The sequence below is a fragment of the Schistocerca serialis genome, chromosome 3, assembly GCF_023864345.2.
Source record: "Schistocerca serialis cubense isolate TAMUIC-IGC-003099 chromosome 3, iqSchSeri2.2, whole genome shotgun sequence".
In the NCBI taxonomy this organism is placed as follows: domain Eukaryota; kingdom Metazoa; phylum Arthropoda; class Insecta; order Orthoptera; family Acrididae; genus Schistocerca; species Schistocerca serialis.
Genome location: NC_064640.1, coordinates 56682245 through 56701362, shown reverse-complemented (window position 1 = coordinate 56701362; position 19118 = coordinate 56682245). Strand labels below are relative to the sequence as shown.

Here is a 19118-nt window from a genome sequence, read left to right as displayed (position 1 = left end):
AACTCCTTTTAGTCGCCTCGTACGACAGGCAGGAATACCTCGGGCCTATTCTTACCCCGGACCCGCAGGGGGGAGGGAGAGAGAGCCAAGGCTGACAGCATAGGCGAAAGAACCCCATTCAGCACTGTTGAGAGCCCATCTGGGGAGGTGACGAGGGGAGTGATGCTGAGGGAGGGACAGGAAGATTGAGAGGTGATCACTACCCCACAGGGGGGGGGGGAGAAGACAAGGACTGCAAATGGAAAGGTCAAAGACTGAGATAGTTCTGCGCACAACAATGAAGTATGTGGGGGTACCAGTATTCAAGAGGCAAAGGTCAAGTTGTGCTAGTAAAAATTCAACTGCTTTACCCCAGCCAGTGATCATGATTCTACTCCACAAATGGTTATGGGCATCGAAAGCACCTAAGGTCAGGAAAGGTGGGGGGAGCTGAGAAACCAATGCAAATAATATGTTCTGAGACAGTTCACCATCAGGAGGGTGGTAAACATTGCAGATCGCAATATCCTGAAATGCCATTACCCAAACAGCTGCAGCCTCCAAAGGTGTAGTAAGAGGCAGAAGCTCACTACATAGAGTGCATATAGAACGTATATCCAAACTCTATATGACACCTTGTCATTGGTAGCATGATTCTTACAATATCCCCGGTATCTGCAGAGGGCCGGGGCCAATGTAGCTGGAAACCATGCCTGCTGAAGAACAGTGCAGAAGGCAGGGGAAGTGCTTAAAAGATGTCGTAGCTCAGTCAGATGACAAAAAAAAGGTGCTCCAATTCCACTGGAGAATAATGCTGCCGATGTACAGTAAGGCCATCAACAGCCCAAGGAGGCAGGTTATGCCTTACGATCACTTGTTTCCACTGGCTGAGGTGTTGTGGCATCAATATACATAGGTTTTGGATTCCATTGTGTGGTGCTGCCAGAATCTCTGCCTCAGCCACAGAAGTGGAACAGGCTAGATCTGGTGGTGTGGGGGGCCACCTGACTGTCCTCCTTCTGAAAGGACTTTTCCTCAATTTTCTCTCTTTAAATAATTTGGAGTGCTTCCCTAAATCAGTTTCAGGTAAAGATGAGGATCGTGAAGCCCTGCGACCAGCAGCCTATAGCTCCTCCAGCCACTGGCTGGTGTCTGTAGACCAGCAGAAATCTTGGAGGCAAGTGTCCTGAGAGACCACTTCCTTGTGGGAGAAGCCGGAGGAAGGTGATTTGTCTCTGACTGGGAGGAGGGGACCAATGTCCCTGGTGGGTGGGAAGCCATTGATCCCAAAGTAAGTGTGGGGGAAGCAGCAAGAGGGGAGCCCTCAACCATCAGGGGGCAGGCATGGTTAAGCAGCTCTGAGGGCCTACTGCAGGGGGTGCAACGGCCAGGTGTACAGTCACCAAAAAGGGCAACATCATCATAGCTGTGACATATGACATTGTTTTACATGCTGGGTGCTCGTACTTTTCTTGGCCTCTTGATAAATCCACAGTCTTACACTCTTGTATTTTCTGCTCTATGGAAAACAGTGCAATCTGGTGACCAGGGAGAATAGTGCTTTCCTCGGTTGACACAGACGGAAGAAGGGGCACAAGGAGCATTCGCATGCAGCTGTCATCTGCAATCTCTGCATATGGGGCTAGTGTTGCAACATGAAGTCATGTGCCCAAATTTCAGACACTTTAAGCACCACATGTGGGGGGGGAGGGGACATACAGTTTCACATCGCATCAGTACAGGGTGTACATGAACTCCGGGAACACTCAATTATTTATTGCAAAAGAACTAAACATTGTACATATGTCATACATATTGAATTTTGAAGAGAAACCCTGAAAGGGTTTTTTTTTTCCAAACATTTGATATGCAAACCATGAGCGGCCCGGCAGACATCAATACGGTAATTGAATTCTTGCCATACCCGTCCCAGCATGGCATTGTCGACTACGGCTGGTAGAGGCGGTACACACATGAGATCTTTAATGTGTCCCCATAGAAAAAAGTCACACAGAGTGAGATCTGGTGATCTGGGAGGTCATTTCATGAAACAGCTGTCCCCTTCTCTGGCATGGCTGATCCATCGATGTGGCAGCTCCATGTTCAGGTACCCAAGCACTTGACCATGAAAATGGGGTGGAGCCCCATCCTGCTGAAAGATGAATGGAGTGTCCAACTACATTTGAGGCATCAGCCATTGCTGCAACATGTCCAAGTAGGAATATCCAGTGACAGTGTTCTCTGCAAAGAAGAATGGCCCATACAGTTTTCGACATGACAATGCACACAAAACATTTACCTTTGGGGAATCATGCTCAAATTCAATGCATTCGTGTGGATGCTTTGTACCCCAGAGTCGACAATTATGCCTCTTCACTTTCCCATTAGTGTGAAAAGTGGCTTTGTTGCTAAAAATTAAGCGATCAACAATGCCATCCCCATCCTCATTCAAGTGTTGCAACTGTGAACAAAAATCGAAATGCCTGTCTTTGTTGTCATCATTGAGCTTCTTTACTAACTTCAATTAGAATGGTTTCATAGACAGCTTCACTGGAGCCATTTCGAGTTCACGGGATGCACGACACACCAATTTCTTTGGACTCCTTATTAATGTCTCTCATACGTGCTCCACATTCATTTCACCCACACCGGGATGTCCGCTTCTCTTTACTGCACACAAGCAACCCATCGTAATGAATTTGTTGTGCCAGTGGTAAATGGCCTTCCTTGTTGGTGGCTTCTTACTGTACTTGGTTCTAAACATCTGTTGAACAGCTGTAGCACACTTGTTTTTGTTGAACTCCAACACACAGAAAGCTCGCTCCGCACCTGAACTCTCAATGTTTGTGACTAGCACTGACTATCAGCAAATTACCATACTACGCTGTGGCAGTATACATGAAAAAACCCATTCAGGGTTTCTCTTCAAAATGACATATGTATGACATCTGTATAATGTTTGGTTATTCTGCAGTAAATAATTGAAAGTGTTCCCAAACTTTATGTACACCCTGTATTCCGTCACCTTGACCTTTCCAGGCAATGAATCGCTCTCAAAGGCCAACATGAAGGCACCTGTAGCAACCCTATTACCCTTTGGCCCACTATGTACATGATAGACAAAGTGTACAACCTGACACTAAGAGTTCACGTGTATCTCATTATCAGACTAACAGCAGGTCTCCAAGGAAAATGATGCCCTGAACAAAATTTCAACTATTATGGGGAGTGACAGTCACTGGTACGCCACTCAGCTTGTTACACACGAGCCAGTGACTGGGCAGGGGATGCTGTTTTGATCAAAATTGACCTACTTTTCATTTCAGAGATGGCTACCACTTCCCAAAGTTTATCTTCTTAGTTCTCTACAGAGAATAAGACTTTGTGGCCAAGAAGGAATCGCCATCAGTCTTTGTACAAACCAAGTACTGTGGGGAGTATTGCTCTGCGTGCTACTCAGCCCTATGTTCCTCCCACGACATAGGCAGGGAAGAGAACATTTTAGGGTTGTATCTCTCTGCATTAAAGGAGTACTGTCCTTTCATACAGACGGCTGGGGTCGTATAGCCACTAACAGAAGATAACTTCATCCACTTCATTTGTGGCTCGTCTGCCATTGTGCCATCCACTCTAAATGTGGGCCCTCCCCATGGGCACCACCCTGCCTCAGCAACAGCTACCTGGCCAGTAATCCATTGCTCAGAGTCCCCATGCCCCAGTCACAACGAGCACATACTTCTTGGCATGCATGAGGAGTTTTCAGCTCAGGCACCAACAGTGTGACCCCTGCGTTGTGCTGGTGGCCCAGAGGTTAGCATCATGCGGGTGCTTGACAACCCTGCCCTACAATGTGATGGCTACCGTGCTGCAATTTGGGTATATTTGTTTATTGAAAGGAAAGGTGTAAAGATGGGAAGTCACAAAGACAGAGCATACATCACACTGGGCGACCTTCCCTGCACAATCTGCACTTCTGGAGGATTTTGAAAATTGGTAGCATGTCGGGTTCATCAATGGGGACCATATGTTTATTTAATGAAAAGTCTTAGAATACACTGGACATGGAAATTTGAGTCCCAATCATAAACCACGTCCAAACAGTATCTGCATGAAGCAGACCATCTGATGGAGAGGCAGAGGAGGTAAGGGTTAGTGGAAGTATCAGCTTGCAGTAAAGAAAGATAGTAATGCTGCAAAGGCTGGGGACCCATGGTAGCTGAGCACATATTCACAAAAGAGTTGTGAACCCCCTGAGGGAACACAGTGTTCTTGGACAAGTTCTTAAGATGAAAATTTATTCTGTAACCATGGTCAAACTGCTTCCCTGAAGTCACAATTTCCACAAAGTTATCTCGGCTTAATTACATTTACATCTGTACCTACACTTTGTGAGTGACATTACAGTGAATGGAGGATGGTAATTTATTTAACACAGTAACTTCCCACCTTTCCTGTTTCAGTCAGAAATGGTTTGCAAAAAGAATGACTGGTGGTACACCTCAATGTGAACTCAAATCTCTGTAGTTTTCCCTTCAAGACCTTTTTGCAATATATATGTAGGAGGTGGTAAAATGTTGGCTAACACTTTTATAAATGGAATTCTTACAATAAATCAGACTGTGAGGAACAATACCTCTCTTGTAGTGTCTTCCTCTGGAGTTCCATATGCATCTTCCTGAGACACTTGCATATACTAAACCAACTCATGACAATAGATGCCGCTCTTCTCTGTTCAGTCTATCGATCCTACCTGGTCCCAGGTTGAAGGCATTTGCTCCTTTATCAGTACAGCGAAGATTTTGTAAGCTTTCTCTTTCATAAATTATGAAGGTGAGTAGACAGCGATTCATGATTTAATGGATTCCAAACAAACTTTGACAGAAGTCAAAATGTCAGTACCACTAGTCAATCTACAGGGTGTTACAAAAAGGTAGAGCCAAACTTTCAGGAAACATTCCTCACACACAAAGAAAGAAAATTATGTTATGTGGACATGTGTCCGGAAATGCTTACTTCCCATGATAGAGCTCATTTTATTACTTCTCTTCAAATCACATTAATCATGGAATGGAAACACACAGCAACAGAACGTACAAGCGTGACTTCAAACACTTTGTTACCGGAAATGTTCAAAATGTCCTCCGTTAGCGAGGATACATGCACCCACCCTCCGTCACACGGAATCCCTTATGCGCTGATGCAGCCCTGGAGAATGGCGTATTTTATCACAGCCGTCCACAATAAGATCACGAAGAGTCTCTACATTTGGTACCGTGGTTGCGTAGACAAGGGCTTTCAAATGCCCCCATAAATGAAAGTCAAGAGGGTTGAGGTCAGGATAGCGTGGAGGCCATGGAACTGATCCGCCTCTACCAATCCATCGGTCACCGACTCTGTTGTTGAGAAGCGTACGAACTCTTCGACTGAAATGTGCAGGAGCTCCATCGTGCATGAACCACATGTTGTGTCGTACTTGTAAAGGCACATGTTCTAGCAGCACAGGTTAGACTATCCCCTATGAAATCATGATAATGTGCTCCATTGAGCGTAGGTGGAAGAACATACTGATGAAACTAAAATGAGCTCTAACATAGAAATTAAGCGTTTCCGGACACATGTCCACCTAACATCTTTTATTTATTTGTGTGTGAGGAATGTTTCCTGAAAGTTTGGCCGTACCTTTTTGTAACACCCTGTACATTTACTATATCTACAACAAAAGCATCAACAAAGTACAGGACATCACCTTCAATGACTATCAACACGCAGCTCTGTTAGCTGAAAAAATATTACACAAACATGATCAAGACAAGCTTCACAATTACAACCTATTATTGTTATTACACAAAGTAGACAAGCAATACAATGTCATCACAGTGTATCAGGTTATGGCGAAATTAAAGAACATGAAAAACGAAAATGCTGGTGTAGTACTGATGGAGTTATGGAAATATAAGACAATGATTACATCTTGGATTAGTTCAACTATTTTAATGTTAGTTGGGCTGATGGAACAATATCCAATGACTAGAAAACTACACAGAAAAATGGAGACGACTATCTGCAAATATCAGAGGGACTCTCACAGACAAGAGCAAGCAAAATATAGTGGAATGGAAGCTCAATGAAAAGTCCTGCAGAATTAGAAAGTAACACTGTAGCATAGATCCCACATTTATGGTTACACAATTAGTAGCGTAGATAAAGAAATTTAACCATCCCAAAAGATACTATTTTTAGCTCTCGAAACAAATTATGACGAAGTCAAAATACTTATGTTGTAGCAAATATGAGAAAACAACAAAGTCCCAAATAGTTTAGACAATCCAAAAAAAGTTTTTACAACCATGAAAAATATACAGGAACCATAGAAATTAGGGACTAAGGTAAGGATGTAGTCTATCACTACTATCATTTACTATTCAGATGGGCGAAACAGAGTACGGAAATATCAATACAAATCACCACATATGTATTACAGTAGACTTATTATATGACAACTGGTTTCATGCAACAATCATCATTAGGTGACACTGTCAACAGTCTTTACAACAAATTCTCACGTCTCATCGTCTTACATAATATTGATGGCATATTGTGGGATGTGACAAGCACACAAACACCCCACGAACTTCCTGGGACTAGCACAATGAACAATGTGTGCAGGGAAGATAACGTGGTATGCAAACTACACTAGTGTCTGTGTCAGTCGTTTTCCAAAATGTTCCTTCAATATTACAAAAGACTATTAGACCCCTCGAATCATGATATCAGCACAATTCTGTGGGAATTTGTTATGTCGACGATTGGCAGTGCCACCTGATGATGTTCACTGAAGAAAAATGGTAATGACATAATGACTGCACCTTAACACAGCTGTGTGGTTCTTGTTAATATTAACAAGAACCAAGTATGCGGAATAAGATTATCAAGATTAATCCACATGTGTAAAAACTGACAAAAACATCAAGTTATTAATGTTAGTACTCACAGATGACCAGATACTTATGGCTGATGGAAAAGAGGATTTACAAAGATTTGCATATATACTATAAAACGTTCTCACAAAGTATAATACGAAAATTTCAACAACTGTAACAAAGGCGATTCTGCAACCAGAAAGTCTTTCAAGAGTAAAAACTGCACTGAAGAATAAAATTATAAAGGAGGTAAAAAGCTTTATATATTTAGATAGACATGTTTCACAAGTTCCAAGCCTGACACACACAGAGAGAAAAACAGAAATCAGACTTCACAATGTCATATTAAAAATCCTCTCTTCATGTGGAAGTGGATATTTGACTCTTTGCTAAAATTATAAAGCCAGAGTGTACAGTGGCTCAACTTTGAGGGACAGTGAGAAGTGAAAATAAATAGGTCAAAACGTTTTGCACCACCTACGTCTTTGATTAAAGAGGAACAGGTAATGAAAGAATAACACTTATGAAATTAAAACCAACCCCGCCTCAGATACTCACATCACAAATATGTAGGAAACATAAACCTCAACATGAGATCTTATCTGGACGCCGACACATGGGTACACAGATTCTGTCCCAATGGTGGGGGGTGGGGGGGAGTGGTGGTGTCTGGGAGGGAACCCTGCCACCACTTGTCACTAACATTGTCAAAAACCCATATAACCATGGTGATTCTGTAGAAAAACTAGAAAAGGAAAGGGAGGAAAAGAATAAATTAAAACAATTTTATTGTGAAATAAAAATTAAACAATAACAAAAATAAAAACAGTATGTTTGAAAATACACACTTGTCACAAATCAAAATTTGCTGCTGTGTAACATTCAATATGTGCTGCCTATTCCCACATGCTGTAATATTCTTGGAGCCTCCTTGGCATGTTATCCACAAGGTAGCTTGGACACGGCTGCTCAAACTTGACTCACTCTTCCACTATGACCCTCCTGCCGTCCCAGTGTATGAAGATGGTCACTGTAAGACAGACAGACAGACAGACAGACAGACAGGCAGGCAGGCAGGCAGGCAGGCAGGCAGACACACACACACACTCTCTCTCTCTCTCTCTCTCTCTCTCTCTCTCCCTCTCTCCCCCCCCCCCCCCCCCCACAACCCCTGTCCCCACAAAATCTGGAGAATATGGTTTGCTTGTAAATGAATGAATAAAATGACACCAGTAAATCCCAAATTCTTTAAAGACTCAAACTCCCATGTATAAAACAACTTCAAACACCCGATTACTTCACAAATGAGTTAATATGTTGAATACAAGTCGTCATCACCCCCCCCCCCCCTCGAGGAGATGGGTCCTGTGACCCGTACAGTCACTGGTAAACGCTATTATAGTCTTTTGCTCACCAACATCATTCCAATCCTTCAACAGCGTGGATGTGTGGGTAGGATCATTTTATGCAAGATAGTGCTCCTCCACACATTGTACAGCCAGTGGAGCAGCTGATGCAGGAGCATTCTGGAAATACTAGACTTAGCAGCCATCATTTCCCTACAGCCTGGCTGTGAAAATCACCTGATCTTAATCTGGAGACTTCTGGCTGTGAGGTCCTCTGAAAGATGCTGTGTTCAGTGCTCCAATTACAAAAGAAGCAGAATTGAAGGCACACACTGTGCAACATATTCTGAACATGTCTCCGATCTGCTGTAGGATGTGCTGTTTCTCGAATTCAGCTTGAGCCAGAAAATGATTGACAGTATATTGAGCATGTCTTGCTCCAGTCTCATGGCAATTAGAAACTGGCATCAATTTGCTTTTTATGCATTTTTGGCGCAAGGCAATTAAAAATTATGTCATGTTTCTTGTTATATGGTTTTTGGCCCCAGGACAATTAAAAACATACTTCTTCCAACCAATGTGGTACGACCTTGCTGTGGTGGCTGGACCTGCCTAACTAACAGTGCCACATTGCACAGTAGTAGTTGTTGTTGTTGTTGTGGTCTTCAGTCCTGAGACTGGTTTGATGCAGCTCTCCATGCCACTCTATCCTGTGCAAGCTTCTTCATCTCCCAGTACCTACTGCAACCTACATCCTTCTGTATCTGTTTAGTGTATTCATCTCTTTGTCTCCTTCTACGATTTTTACCCTCCACGCTGCCCTCCAATACCAAACTGGTGATCCCTTGACGCCTCTGAACATGTCCTACGAACCGATCCCTTCTTCTAGTCAAGTTGTGCCACAAACTTCTCTTCTCCCCAATCCTATTCAATACCTCCTCATTAGTTATACGATCTACCCATCTAATCTTCAGCATTCTTCTGTAGCACCACATTTCGAAAGCTTCTATTCTCTTCTTGTCCAAACTAGTTATCTTCCATGTTTCACTTCCATACATGGCTACACTCCATACAAATACTTTCAGAAACGACTCTCTGACACTTAAATCTATACTCGATGCTAACAAATTTCTCTTCTTCAAAAACGCTTTCCTTGCCATTGCCAGTCTACATTTTATACCCTCTCTACTTCGACCATCATCAGTTATTTTGCTCCCCAAATAGCAAAACTCCTTTACTACTGTAAGAGTCTCATTTCCTAATCTAATTCCTTCAGCATCACCAGACTTAATTCGACTACATTCCATTATCCTCGTTTTGCTTTTGTTGATGTTCATCTTTCAAGCTTTCAAAATGTGGTGCTACAGAAGAATGTTGAAGATTAGGTGGGTAGATCACGTAACTAATGAGGAGGTATTGAATAGAATTGGGGAAAAGAGAAGTTTGTGGCACAACTTGACTAGAAGAAGGGATCGGTTGGTAGGACATGTCCTTAGGCATCAAGGGATCACAAATTTAGCATTGGAGGGCAGCGTGGAGGGTAAGAATCATAGAGGGAGACCAAGAGGTGAATACACTAAGCAGATTCAGAAGGATGTAGGTTGCAGCAGGTACTGGGAGATGAAGGAGCTTGCACAGGATAGAGTAGCATGGAGAGCTGCATCAAACCAGTCTCAGGACTGACGACCACAACAACAACAACGATGTTCATCTTATATCCTCCTTTCAAGACACTATCCATTGCATTCAACTGCTCTTCTAAGTCCTTTGCTGTCACTGACAGAATTACAATGTCATCGGCGAACCTCAAAGTTTTTATTTCTTCTCCATGGATTTTGATACCTACTCCAAATTTTTCTTTTGTTTCCTTCACTGCTTGCTCAATATACAGACTGAGTAACACCGGGGAGAGGCTACAACCCTGTCTCACTCCCTTCCCAACCACTGCTTCCCTTTCATGTCCCTCGTGTCTTACAACTGCCATCTGGTTTCTGTACAAATTGTAAATAGCCTTTTGCTCCCTGTATTTTACCCCTGCCACCTTCAGAATTATGATGGATGTGGTGTGAGTTGCACATAAAATAATTGGTACTGTGCAATTGCACAGTACCAATTATTTTATGTGCAACTCTCACCATAGCCGTCATATCACAATTCATCCATCATTTGTAGCCAAACATATTTACATTATGACACTGTGCCATCTAGTGAACAAATTTTTTGTTTCCATAATGTTTTCTCCTCCGTCAATAATATGTCCAAATTTGATACCATTCTGGGCAGGGGTTAATTTTCTACAGCATTTTTAAACTCAAATTTTTATTGTCGTCTTATAGCATGACTGGTTTGTCACCCAGTCAGTGAGATGAATGGATTCACTTATTTTAATATAATGAAGTAATTTCTGATAACTAAACCTTTGCATATTTGTATTTATTAATTTAATTAATAATGTCTGACATTGTCTGTTGCTGTAATGGGATAATGGCAACATTAGTCTTATTGGTTTGGCCTATTGAGGGTCACATGAAATAATTAGTGTCTTCTTTCCAGTAGTCTGTCCATTCTTTCCATATGTTGTTCTTTTATTTCCTCTTTCTATACTACACCTGGTTCAGATTCATTGATGACATCTTTGCTATCCGGATTGAAGGTGACGAGACCTTATTCACATCCTCCAGAACCTCAACAACTTTTCCTCCATTTGCTTCGTCTGGTCCTACTCAACCCAACAAACCACCTTCTTAGATGTTGTCCTCCACCTCAGAGATGGCTACATCAGCACCTCCGTCCATATCAAACCTACTAACCACCAGCAATACCTCCACTTCGACAGCTGCCACCCATTCCATACCAAAAAGTCCCTTCCGTACAGCCTAGACACCCGTGGTCGTTGCATCTGCAGTGACGAGCAGTCCTTCTCTAAATACACCTATGGTCTCACTGAAGCCTTCACTGATCATAATTATCCTCCCATCCTTGTACAAAAACAAATCTCCCGTGTCTTATCTTTCCAGTCTCCCACCACCTCCCAAAGTCCCACAGTCTGGCCACACAGGAGCATTCCCCTCATAACTCAGTACCATCCGGGACTGGAGCAACTGAATTATATTCTCCGCAAGGGTTTCTATTACCTGTCGTCGTACCCTGAAATGAGAAATGTCCCACCCACTATCCTTCCCACCCCTCCTACCGTGGTATTCTGCCATCCACCAAACCTACACAATATACCCGTCCATCCTTACACAACTCCTGCTCCCAATCCATTACCTCAAGGCTCATACCCTTGTAATAGACCTAGATGCAAGACCTGTTCCATACATCCTCCTACCACCACCTACTCCAGTCCGGTCACTATCACCACCTATCCCATGAAAGGCAGGGCTACCTGTGAAAGCAGTCATGTGATTTACAAGCTAAGCTGCAACCACTGTGCTGCATTCTATGCAGGCATGACAACCAACAAGCTCTCTGACCGCATGAACGGCCACTGTGGCCAATAAACAAGTGGGCCATCCTGTTGCTGAACACGCTGCCAAACAAGATACCCCTCATCTCAACGACTGCTTCACAGCCTGTGCCATATGGATCCTTCCCACCAACACCAGCTTTTCCGAATTGCACAGATGGGAACTTTCCCTGCAATACATCCTACATTCCCGTAACCCTCCTGGCCTCAACCTTCGTTAGTCACTGTCCTCACCAATCCAGTCCCTCCCTGTTCCCATTCCAGCACTACACAGCCGTCATTTCAGTGCCACAGCCAGTCTTCTTATTTTTAATTCTCTCCTTTACGCTACTTACCCCCTCCCCCTTCTCTCCTGCCCTCTGTCTAAACTGCAACACTTCACTGTCTGCCACTCCCACCATACTATCCCTCCCCCTCCTTGCCCCAGCCTCCTCCTTACCCCCACCCAGTTGCCAATCTCATCATGCACTGGTGTGTGTGTGTGTGTGTGTGTGTGTGTGTACTGCTGACAAAGGCCTTAATGGCCGAAAGCTATGAGTGTGTGAAGTTTTTTATTGTGCCTATCACGACTCAGCATCTCCGCTAGCAACTTTCTCTCTCTGGTATTGTTACAAGCCACCCTGGATCTTCCATTGTTTGATTTACACCTGTATTTTCTTCGTTTGCTCCTGGAAACTTTGAAGAAAAAAAATAATTGCTATGAATTTCTCTCTTTTTTCTATTTCTTCCTCCATTAATTTCATTTTGCTTATGTCTGCATTAATTTCTGAGACCTACACAATTCATGTTTTAGGTTCCTGTCAAAAAGTCAATCTTTTTGTTGTTACTTTATGTAACCTTTTTAGGTGCGCATTGAATACAACTCATCTCTTCCACATTGAGTCTAATATTTGATCTATTCTTTCATTAACTTATTTATTACTTATAAATTCTCATTTCACATTGTAGTGTTATTGTCCAAAGATTTTCCTGACTATTTCCCTTTTTTTATTTTCTGTATCAGCTAAGTAATCGGCTGCATTTAACAAATAGCGTTCTGATCTAATGACAGTGTTTTAGTCCTGGAGTTTTGTTACTGATAAAGATTTCTTATTGTAAAAGGTTTTTGTTAATAGAAAATCAACTTTCACTGTCCTTGTCCTTACCACGTTAGCTTACTTGTCTAAGTTGTTTGTTGTTTTATTTGGCCTAATCATTTAAATATTGTAGCCTTTTCTATACTTCTATAACTAATTTCCATATATTTCAGTGCCTCCTTCGTGTCGCAATATTCTTTTCTTTTTTCTCTCAAAAGATGCATATACGCCTGCTTTTGAAGCTGTATCCTGTGAGATTTATCTTTATTGTTGTATCGTCTACAGATTCAACTTAAGATGACAAGACCGACTGCAAAAGCCAAGCCAACAATTCTCAGCTTACCCCTTTTCTTCCAATTATGATTTTTTTTTTTTTTAATTCATGTATTATGGTCTAACTTAACCACATATCAGTTATTGTATACCTCTGTGGGGTAGTGCAGCTAATACAGACATATGTATACCACTTAAACTCCAAAACAAAGTGATTAGGTGCACTGGAAATCTGTCTCCAAGACAGTCATGTAGAAATAAACTGCAAATATCGACAGTGCCTGCTCTGTATGTATATGAAGCAATTATGTACCTAAAAATAAACTGTACAGCTTTGACGAACGAAAGTATACATAAATATGGCACTAGGTGTAAGGATAACTGTCACATGTGTTCAAGTAGACTTAAAATAGCTGGATGTATATTATATAACAAACTTCCAAGCAGTATCAAGAACTTAAAAACACTGTCGGCTTTCAAGCAAAAACTAAAGTCACACCTGGTCTCAGCTTGTTGTTACAGTATAAAGGAGTTCTTAGAGGCAAGTTTAACAGTGTCAATGAGTTTCTTAGATGCAAGTATACAAAATTCTTAACTTAGAGATTCATCTTCAAACTCCGAGTAAAAAATATATAGAGGCAGTGTCCTTTCACTGTATGTATGCATAATTGTATATATTCTTTTTAACTCAGTCCGATATGTGTAATTTTATTTGGTATGGTGTAAACTCCTAATCTCTCTTACAAATATCAAACAGTTTTATATGTCTGTGCTTTTATGTAAATACCAAATACTTTGTAACACACCTGTGTATATCTTGATGTGTCCAATATCACTACCAAAAATGATCCAAGGCTGAAAAATAAATAAATTATTGTGCTTTTCTTCCAGTCCACGACTTTTTTTTTAACTCTATTTGACAGTAATGGGGACAATCCATCTCCTTGTCTCACACCTGGTTTGATCTCAAAAAGCTTTAGGGGTTTCACTTAATTTAATTTCACATTTTGTATTTGTTATTGTGCCTTTTTATGATTGCAACTATAACAAATGTTATAGTAATGCTTTCGGCTCCAACTCTTACCACAAATTACATACAATTTATTCCACACATTATTATTATTATTATTGCTATTAGTACTACGGTGTAAACCCATCCCCATTCCCTTGTCATTATTTCATTTGCAAGTGAGAAAACACTACATGACAGACCTCTATCTGTTCCCAGGTTCAGTATGCTATTTGTAAAGTATTTTTAAGCAGTGCTGCATTTTATAAGTGATTCAAAGTCTTAACGTTGATTACAAACACAAAGCTTTTCATCTGTCAAGGACAATTATTGAGAGGGGAAGTGGAATTAATTTAACTTACTGAAACCCCATGTCTGCTTTGTCCTGTGAATTGAGAGTAAAACCGAAGATCCTCACAGCAGCATTTACACAATATGGAGAACAACCACTTCAACTAAAAAATTCCTTTTGTACGGCATTTAGTCATACATACACGTCTCATTATTTCTTCCCCATGTGTATCACTTCACAAAATTCATGTGTCTGTCAACTGTCAACTGTCAACCAAGTAGTGCAAGTAATTAAAGCTGAGGAAATACGGAAGCGTCCGATCCCACCCGTCTGCTTTGACCCATGACGTCACAAATATGGCAGAAACAAAAACACACACACACACTTTCCACAAGAAGTCTAATGACACTAACGGGACAAGCGCGGGAAATGAGGTGTTTTGGGTGGGGGGCAAACTAAATATAAACAAATTTAGACGCCTTGCGTAGCTACAACGTGTAAGTGAAGACAGCCATGCGTGAATACCCACCCACCTCCCCAGGGGTCGTAACCCCTGCAACCCATAGAAGATAAAGATGCTTCAGTAGCTGATTAGTGTTTTTAAAAAAAAAATCTCACGGGGTAGAACGAACAGGTCAGAAAGATAAATATAATAAACTAAAACAGAAATTCGAGGAAACAGATAATTAAAATAAGTAATAAGTGTTTTTAAATTAAAAAAAAAAAATCTCACGAGATAGAACGAACAGATCAGAAAAGTAAATAAAATAAGATAAAACAGAACTGGAGACAGCCACACTCAAACCAAACTCCATGCCGTCATGACGTCACACACAACACCCTTACGTCACGGGTCAAAGCCGACACGTTGGATCGGACGCTTCTGTCGACCCAAAGCTGAGAGCACTGTTCTTACAGAATTTGAAATTTATTGTAACACAAAAAGAAAAGTGCACTACTTTTAGAAAATAAGGGAGGCTGGGTTTAATGCCTCATCACAGACAAGGGTCATTAGTCTGTTCAGATTGCACAAGGATAAGAAAAGAAATGGATCATAGTCTTTGAAATGAATTGTATTAAACATTTAAGATAAGCTACAGAAAATCTGTTACTATTAATAATTTTTATTTTATGGAAAACAGAATTAAAGAAAAGTTAGGGAAATATGTCTGGCACTGGTGCATAGAGAAGTCCTGCCAAAGAGCAAGAACATGGCTGTCAGACTGTACTTTCCATTCCAACACAAAAATACATGTTAACTGCCCTTATTATAAACAATACTATGAAGAGATTATAAATTTACCAAAAATCTAGCAAAACAGACCTGTGCACTGCAATCTCTGATGTTGTCAACCACATAATTGTAATTTAATTTTTATTCGCCATAGGCCCTAATTCAAACATATTATATTAAGATGTGTTACAGTTGCCTAGAGAAAAAACTAGTGGAGATAATACAGAATACAAGTCATTACTGTAATAAATTATAGTGACAGAAAGAACTAATTCACTCCAGCTCTTATAGGAGTATGAGCTGTGGAACACACTCGAGTCATATCAGAATAGCTCGTGTTTGTCATCTGCTGCTTTGACTTTTTCTTGGAAGCTTACCAGCACTTAAAATGGAGACCAAGGGTTAGTTTAGTGTTTTGTACCCTGAAGCTAAGAAAATATAATACAAATGCAGATAGTTACATGCACTTTTCTAATTTTTATTTATACTATATTGCTCAGTCTTTCATGCAAGTTCGTTGAATTGAGATATACCACACTGGAATACACTCTCTGTGACAACATTTCACTTTCCACGAAATTTGGCATAAACCTGTGTCAATTAATGTCATGTACTATTCTGATCACTTGCTTACATGACAGAAATATCCAACAACAAAAAACTGCATATATATAATGTAATACTCTGAAGAGCAACAAGACATTCAAAGCCTAACCAAGAAGTGCTTATTAGCCTGTCCTCTCACTGTGCACAATCCATCCAAGACTTCCTATTAATTACAACACGAAGTAAATTCACTTCAAGGATTGCAGTCCAGAGTCATATACGAAAATGAAACACATAAACTCTCAGTTAAAACAACGAGGTTGCAGTTTCATATACCATAGACAGTTTACAACTGACAAAGGCCTCAGTTGTGACATTATAAAAGCGAAAATTCTTGTATACATGTCTGCGTTGGAGGATTCAAATCCGCTCAATCAGGCAAGGAGCACAATAATCCATTACCAAGTCGGTTGATTCAGAACAAATTACAAAAGTCGTTACAAAGAAAGAAAAAAAAAAAAGGGGGGGGGGGGGGGAAGAGCACATGATCCACTACATAAAACAAGCTTGCCTCTCAAAGATCGCAGGTTAGAGGCATAAGTTCTAATTCCTTACAAAGGAATCGCCTTAGTTATGAATAATGATCGGAGATACCTTTTTCCATGTGAAATGCTCCATGTCTCATTTTATGAATTGATAGGGAACAAACATTGCACGGTTCTTATGATAACTACACTGATGAACACTAGTTGTGAAGAATGGTGTAAACAGCTGCTGAAGCTAATGATACATAAGCATTACTACTTGTGCGGTAGCTCTAGTTACAAGTTACGAAATTGTTCGGGCTCTATACTAGAATTCGGTGACCACATTTCATAATACTCGCAAACTGGTCAATTTTGACCGTGCACATACTAAATTTTTCTCCCGGTTCTCATGTCTTTGCTAATAGCCCTACTGTGCTGACATTTCTACCAAAAAACTGAAACTTACACACTCACCACAAAGTCCCTCAGCAGTTCCGGCGTCCGGTGCGTCGTGATTGAAATTCCATATAATATAACGCGTGAAAGCTACTGCTGCTACAAGCTTCAACTGAGTCATTCTCAAGCAACATTCTGGCATAATTTTCGTGGGGGATGCTGGCATTACTATTTCATTTTTCATAACCTTTTATCTGTTCCGGTCTAATCCAAAAATTCGTCTGGACTTGTTATTTTCTGTTCCTCAGTTCAGTGACAGCTTCTGGGGCAATACAACAAGAACTGCCTAAATTTTGCGGAAATACTTACACTACGTTCTAAATTACATTCACATCAAAGTAAAAATAACGTTAAGAGCCCTTCTAAATAAGGTGCATAGCCCCAACCGTGCGGAAGTCTCTTTGTGCAATCTCCCAAATACAAACACAACGCACATTTCCTACAGCCGGTGAGCATCATAACAAACTGCTTATTCGCTGGAAATTACAGAGATGATCCGATGTCATCTTACCGTTGAATTGCGTTTGACAGTTCGAGCCATAATCTTTCGTATTTACAAAACATCACAGGCTATAATAAAATCGATGTCACTTTATAGTTTCAACAATACTGTAACTATTTAATCAGTGGCGTTAAGGACGAAATACTGCAGGTACTGCTGCGAGAACCGGACAAAAAATCAATAGCGATCAACAAGCGTTTGCTTTCATCTAACGGAATTATTTAATACGAACGTAACTCACAGACGATTAATTATAATTAAACAGAGAAAAGTGACATTGTACGAAGTCACTCATAAAGTTCGCTTCACAAACCATAGCCATCACATCATACTGTCGCCACATATGGGCAACTCGTGCGCATGCCCGTGAAGCACTTCTGTGTATTAAAATCACTGACGCGTCACAGTGCTGTCACTGTCCACATATCGGAAGAAATGACTTCATAGTAATCCACATGTGGCACTGTCACATTGGTAGCCTGCACATGTACTTCGGACTCTCAATTTTCGTATATATGGTTTGTGGTCATTTATATGGAACACAATAGATGAATTGGGTTGGTACTGGGCTTCTTGTTCTTGGTTTTTACTGGTGACCTACCGCAACAGTTTTCAACAGTCGGTACTATATTATTTGCTGATGATCACAACTCTTTTATAAAAGGAGAGAACGAGTATGAACCGGAGCAGAAAATTGACAGAACATATGAAGTTGCGGGAAAATGGTTTAAAGGTAACTGTCTAGTTGTTGTTGTTGTTGTTGTGGTCTTCAGTCCTGAGACTGGTTTGATGCAGCTCTCCATGCTACTCTATCCTGTGCAAGCTTTTTCATCTCCCAGTACCTACTGCAACCTACATCCTTCTGAATCTGCTTAGTGTATTCATCTCTTGGTCTCCCTCTACGATTTTTACCCTCCACGCTGCCCTCCAATACTAAATTGGTGATCCCTTGATGCCTCAGAACATGTCCTACCAACCGATCCCTTCTTCTGCTCAAGTTGTGCCACAAACTTCTCTTCTCCCCAATCCTATTCAACACTTCCTCATTAGTTATGTGATCTACCCATCTAATCTTCAGCATTCTTCTGTAGCACCACATTTCGAAAGCTTCTATTCTCTTCTTGTCCAAACTATTTATCGTCCATGTTTCACTTCCATACATGGCTACACTCCATACGAATACTTTCAGAAATGACTTCCTGACACTTAAATCAATACTGGATGTTAACAAATTTCTCTTCTTCAGAAACGCTTTCCTTGCCATTGCCAGCCTACATTTTATATCCTCTCTACTTCGACCATCATCAGTTATTTTGCTCCCCAAATAGCAAAACTCCTTTACTACTTTAAGTGCCTCATTTCCTAATCTAATTCCCTCAGCATCACCCGACTTAATTAGGCTACATTCCATTATCCTTGTTTTGCTTTTGTTGATCTTCATCTTATATCCTCCTTTCAAGACACTGTCCATTCCGTTCAACTGCTCTTC

At 41.0% G+C, this 19118-nt stretch overlaps 1 protein-coding gene across 4 annotated transcripts in view; it reads right to left on the bottom strand.

Moving 5' to 3' along the window:
• LOC126469704 (coiled-coil domain-containing protein 177) overlaps window positions 1-17957 on the bottom strand; it is a 304381-nt gene extending 286424 nt beyond the window's left edge. For 2 of the 4 annotated variants that reach the window (XM_050096884.1, XM_050096886.1), the window contains exon 1: window positions 17146-17955. The gene's annotated coding sequence lies outside the window, so the exon portion shown is untranslated. Of the gene's footprint in view, window positions 1-17145 lie in introns of all 4 variants that reach the window. The other 2 variants (XM_050096880.1, XM_050096881.1) reach the window with 2 other exon arrangements.
• Window positions 17958-19118: the final 1161 nt, after the last annotated feature.